Source organism: Lampris incognitus, chromosome 14 (assembly GCF_029633865.1).
Source record: "Lampris incognitus isolate fLamInc1 chromosome 14, fLamInc1.hap2, whole genome shotgun sequence".
In the NCBI taxonomy this organism is placed as follows: Eukaryota; Metazoa; Chordata; class Actinopteri; order Lampriformes; family Lampridae; genus Lampris; species Lampris incognitus.
In genome coordinates, this window is record NC_079224.1 from 36911061 (window position 1) to 36917673 (window position 6613).

Genomic DNA, 6613 nt, shown 5'->3' on the forward strand with positions numbered 1-6613 from the left:
ATTTCTTTATTGTTTGAGCACACAAAGTCACACTAAGACAACACCCACAACATCACAAAGTTATTATAATAACAGCAGATCATAGCTTCACCATGGCTGCACACAAACGTTTTTTTAACGTAATCTCACCCAACCATGGCTTTTAAAGTGCATATATCTGAATCATAGACAACACACACTGCTAAAAATTAGGTTTAGTAAGTAACTTTATCTCTCCGTATCTCTTATTTGCGATATCTGTAACTGAATATCACTGCACTAGCAAACACATGAAGTTGTGATTCTTTTCCCAGTTTTGTATTTCTTTGATTAGATCATGAAACAGACAAGGTGAACAAAAATGAAACACAAAAAAAAAAAAACCTGCCAGTACAGCAACATACACCTTTAGTGTGTGGAAAAAAGATAAAATTGCTCACCAATTGCCTCACCTTTATTTTTTACAGTGTGCAGTCAGTTAGTTGTGCTACATGTGTCAATGTACAGATATGGATGAAAATGGAGCTGACAGCCAAGGGAAAGTTAAGCAAAAAAAAAAAAAAAAAAAAAAGAAAAGCCCAAATCCTTTTCTTAGTCTGCAGATGCTGATTTTCCTCCATTTTTGAAACAAGGAGGACACGAGAGATTAAAGGATTAGGGAAGAGAAAGGGGGCAGGAATGGAAGAGGCAGAAGCAGAGAGGAAACCGGATGAGATGACAATGTGTTTAAGGGCCGGTGTGGTCTGCAGGTTAATGTGATCACAGTGAAGTCATTATAAGTATCACGGCTCAGATGGACTCCAGGGTCTGGTTAGCTAGTTAAATAGTCTAACAGGTGAACAGTCAAGCTGTCCGAGTGGCAGGGTGGATCGCTTCGTTTTATAAATGAGAAACGAATTGGAGGCCTACGTGTGTCACCAAATAATCTTTTGTGTAAGATCTGATTTTCAAATCTGATTTTGTCATGGCTTTGTAAACAGGGAGAAACCACATTAAATCTGATGACGTTCATATAAATCCAAAATTAACACTATTATACAGAGCATCCGGGAAAGTATTCACAACCCCTTCACTTTCCCCACATTTTGTTATGTTACAGCCTTATTCCAAAAAGGATTAAATTCCTTTTTTTCTCATCAATCTACACACAATAATGACAATGTGAAAGAGGTTTTGTAGAAATTTTTGCAAATTTATTAAAAATAAGAAATTGAAATATTGCACGTACATAAGTATTCACACCCTTTGCTATGACACTCAAAATTGAGCTCAGGTTCATCATGTTTCCACTGATCACCCTTGAGATGTTTCTACATCTTGATTGGAGTCCACCTGTAGTAAATTCAATTGATTGGACATGATTTGGAAAGGCAAACACCTGTCTATATAAAGGTCTCTGTTGACAGTGCATGTCAGAGCAGAAACCAAGCCATGAAGTCAAAGGAATTGTCTGTGGACCTCCGAGACAGGATTGTATCGAGGCACAGATCTGGGGAAGGGTACAAAAAAATGTCTACAGCTTTGAAGGTCCCGAAGAGCAGTGGTCTCCATCATTCGTAAATGGAAGAAATTTGGATCCACCAGGACACTTCCTAGAGCTGGCCGCCCAGCCAAACTGAGCAATTGGGGGAGAAGGGCCTTGATCAGGGAGGTGACCAAGAACCCGATGGTCACGCTGACAGAGCTCCAGCGTTTCTGTGTGGAGATGAGAGAACCTTCTAGAAGGACAACCATCTCTGCAGCACTCCACCAATCAGGCCTTTATGGTAGAGTGGCCAGACGGAAGCCTCTGCTCAGTAAAAGGCATACGATAGCCTGCTTGGAGTTTGCCAGAAAGCACCAAAAGGACTCACAGACCATGAGAAACAAGATTCTCTGGTCTGAAACCAAGATTGAACTCTTTGGCCTGAATGCCAAACATCACGTCTGGAGGAAACAAGGCACCTCTCATCACCTTGCTAATACCATCCCTACAGTGAAGCATGGTGGTGGCAGCATCATGCTGTGGGGATGTTCTTCAGCGGCAGGAACTGGGAGACTAGCCAGGATCGAGGGAAAGATGAATGGAGCAAAGTACAGAGATCCTTGATGAAAACCTGCTCCAGAGCGCTCAGGACCTCAGACTGGGGCGAAGGTTTACCTTTCAACACGACAATGACCCTAAGCACACAGCCAAGACAATGAAGGAGTGGCTTCGGGACAAGTCTGTGAATGTCTTTGAGTGGCCCAGACTTGAACCCCATTGAACATCTCTGGAAAGACCTGAAAATAGCTGTGCAGCGACGCTCCCCATCTAACCTTACAGAGCTCGAGAGGATCTGCAGAGAAGAATGGGAGATATACCCCAAATATAGGTGTGCCAAGCTTGTAGCTTCATACCCAAGAAGACTTGAGGCTGTAATCGCTGCCAAGGGTGCCTCAACCAAGTACTGAGTAAAGGGTGTGAATACTTATGTACATGCAATATCTCAGTTTTTTATTTTTAATAAATTTGCAAAAATTTCTACAAAACCTTTTTCGCTTTGTCATTATGGGGTATTGTATGTAGATTGGTGAGAAAAAAAAGGGACTTCAATCCATTTTGGAATAAGGCTATAACATAAAATGTGGGGAAAGTGAAGGGGTGCGAATACTTTCCGGATGCACTGTATATATATTTTCACTTACAATTTGTAATCACTAATTGAAACAATAGATAGCAGCTGTTCCATCTGGTTTAGGGTAATTTAAGAAAGCACTATGCATATTCTGGCTATTTAACTTTGGCCAGAAACAGGCAAATTCAGGTTAAAGGGACTATGTCTATTATTGGGCTTTCCTAACGCATAACCTTACTAATAGGGGTTGCTGAGTGGTAAGGATTAGGATAAATGAAATGACACACAGCCACCACCCCCCGCCCTCAATCCCCAAAATTTGACATTTAAAAAATACAGAAGCAGGACCAGCTGAGGGATCTTTTTGCTGACCTCTGGCATTCCAGTTTCTCTGAGGGTCCACAATATGCCCTGTTCTCCAGAGAACTTGGCTTACACCTACAGGCCTCAGGAAGTTATGCAGTAATTGCAGGAAACTGAATTCTAATTCCGGCTATATTGAGTTGCCGCTAGTTTTCTGTTGGAATTTGTATGACTGTCTAATCTGATTTCTAGTTATTTCACATTGCTGAACAATAGGTCAGCATACAGACCTTATAACGAGTAAGGAGACACAGGTTGAAAATGCTGCTTTTGCTGCCATCTAGTGACAAAACATTTCATCTAGCTGCAGGCTCTGTTCCCCACCGCAAGAGACCTCCCAAGTGTTGTTGTCATTTTGGGGCTCTCAGAATACATCCTGATCCGTTTATTTTTAGCCTACTGTAAAATTATATAGGGTTTTTGGATCTTGTCTGCCAATCATTCCATTCTGCTTTTCAAATATATTAAGGAGTATAGGTAGAAATGGAATCTAATAAGGTTACGACATATAACCTATAACCTAAGGCTTATGTTTCTCTCAGGCAAACAGTATTAGCATAACATTTTGCCGGTGATTAATACAAGTAAATTAAATCTCTTTCTGTTACTTGAAAATAACTATACATAAGCCTATACTTGCATCTATGGATAAGTGTATGGATGACAGTATGGCGGCGTGCTGGATGCAGCGACTACTGCGGCTCCCTGTTCAGTGCTGTATTCTTTGTTATTTATATGTTAGTTTTAAGGTTATTTACAAGTGTAAGTTATGCGTATGTGGTTAAGTGTAATGCAAATTATCAGAGATACTCTAAAATCACAGAGGGTTAGGGCAGCACGGTGGCACTCCCTGCCACCTGTAAATCACAGTTATTCTTGGTAGTGACAACCAATTGTGTTCCCATCCACTACCACAAATCTACCACGAATTGCATGGTCCAGCCAATCAGCACCTGTATCGCTACCAAGAGTTCAACTGGCGACAACTAAGAATTGACCAATTGCATCCAAGCACCCGATTAATCCTTTGTAGTGACAAATCTGCCAATCAGCGCTCGTATCACTACGCTATCAAGATTTTCCCCAGCAATGACCAAGAATTGACCGATTGCCAACAACGACAGCGTACGTTTGCTTCACTTCTTAACATTTCAAAGATAAGTCGATCCTTTATAGTTACTGTCAATAGAAATATATTGGCAAAAAACATTGGCATCTGACTGATTATGCTATCATGAGGCGGGCTGATTTTAAAGACATGCTCCTTACGAGAGCTATGCAAGTAGCTGACTGCTAGACAGACCACCGCATGATCCTGACAAATTCAGAGTGCAAGTCCGACCTTTGAGATACCAATCTGGGCCAAAGACAAAACCACTCCATTGCGCCAGACTCTCCAACAGTGACACCCGAAACACCTTCCGTCGTTCTCTAGCTGACAAGTTAGTGGCTGTTGAACAGATGATCAACTCAAGAGTTTGAGATGGATGAGAAGTGGACCTCTCTGAGCACCACCCTCTTTGACAGTGCAGCCCAATCCACTGGCTTCAAAACCAAAAAACATCAGGACTGGTTTGATGGCAATGCCAGAAAGATCGCCATTCTTCTGGACAACATGCATAAGGCACACAGAGCTGCCCTCAGCAACCCACTATCTCAACCTCTCAAGAAACAATGGCAAGACCTCCGCTCTGAGGCCCAAGCAACTCTGCGGAATCTGCAAAATGAGTGGTGGATTTTGAACGCCAATGAAATCCAGGCTCATGCAGACAGGAATGACATGCAGTTTTTATGACGCAGTTAAGACCATCTATGGCCCCAGAAACTGCTCCCTGGCACCCATTAGATCTGCTGATGGAACAACTCTTATCAAGGACCAGGCCCTGTTAGTGGAGCGGTGGGCCGAGCATTTGAACACCCTGCTCAACTAGCCCACCCCAGTGAACTCAACTGTACCGGCAGAGCTCCCTGAACAGCCTACCTTGTAAGACCTAGACCACCATCCTTCAAAGAAATTCTGCATGCAGTCAAGACCCTGAAAAACAATAAAACCCCAGGACCTGATAATATTCAAGCTAAAATCCTCAAGGAAGGAGGCTACCTCTGTATGTGGACACTATCTCTACATCCTTGAGGTGTCGAGTCACGCATGTGTCCCCCAACAGTAAAAAGATGCCAACATTGTGACCATTTATAAAAAGAAAAGGAGACAAATCCATCTGCTCCAACAGTAGGGGCATTTCACTACTGGCCATTGCTGGAAAGGTCCTAGCTAAACAAAATCATCACGCAAGTCATCAGTCATCCATCCATCACCCCGTTTTTAATTTCAAAGTCCTGTGGCGATAGGGGCATGACGAAGTGACAGGTGTGAGTACGCTGGCAGTCGAAGCCACAAACCTGCACACAGGAGGCTCAGACCATATGGTCATTCTTCACTGAAAGGAACAGAAGTGGAGTCCGGCAGCCCTCTGAGCAACCCTCTTTAGGACCGCACTGCTCACCTCCCTGGCATGAGGAAGGGTCTAGAAAAGGTGACGTAAAAATTGCCTGCTCCACTTCACCCCATCTGGCAAACCGCAGTCGGAGGGGGCCCTATTTTTGCTGTCCAAACAACAGAAAAAGATGAAAACAACACCTTTGAAAATTGCCACATGGAACATTCGCACTCTTCTTGACAGAAAAATGCAGAAAGACCCAAGACATGCACAGCACTTATTGCAAATGAACTAAACAGGTACAACATTGACATTGCTGCCTTGAGTGAGACCCATCTGGCAGGACAGGGTGAAATTCATGAAAGAAGTGCAGACTACACTTTCTTCTAGAATGGGCGTGGACATGAGGAGAGACGTGAAGCTGAAGTTGGCTTAGCAGTCAAGTCAACTCTCGTAAGCAAACTGGCCACGCATCCAAAAGGCGTGAATGATCGCCTAAAGACGCTAAGACTCCCCCTTTCTCAGGGAAAGAAATTTGTCATCATTGTCAGCGCCTATGCATGACCAACCCGGATGAGATCAAGGATAAATTTTATGAAGACCTGAATACTGTCATTGATGATGTACCCAGCACTGAGAAACTCATCATTCTTGGTGATTTTAATGCAAGAGTGTGCAGAGACGGCGTCTCCTGGGAAGGCGTGATCGGAAAGCACGGAGTTGGAAACTGCAACAACAATGGTTTGCTACTTCTTCAGACCTGCACAGAACATGGGCTTCTGATCACAAACACAGTATTTCAGCTCTCCATCCGCAACAGAATGTCCTGGATGCACCCGAGGTCCAAACACTGGCACCTGATTGACTATGTCATTATCAGGAAAGGAGACTGGCAGGACATACGAGTTACAAAGGCTATGTGTGGGGCAGAGTACTGGATGGATCACCACCTCATTGTTTCTAAAGCCACATCCAGGCCAAGAGATGCCCACAAGGCATGAAAGCACAAAAATGTCTCAATGTCAGCAAACTAAAGAATAATGACATCAAGAAGTCCTTTACAGACACTCTGGAGGAACAACTGGAGTTTACTGTGCTGGATAGGCAGAATGTGGAGGCTGCTTGGACCGCACTTCGTGACACAGTGTATAACACAGCCATGGAGTGTCTAGGCCCCTCCACCAAGAAACACAAAGACTGGTTTGATGAAAACTGCATCGAGATAAACCAGCTGTT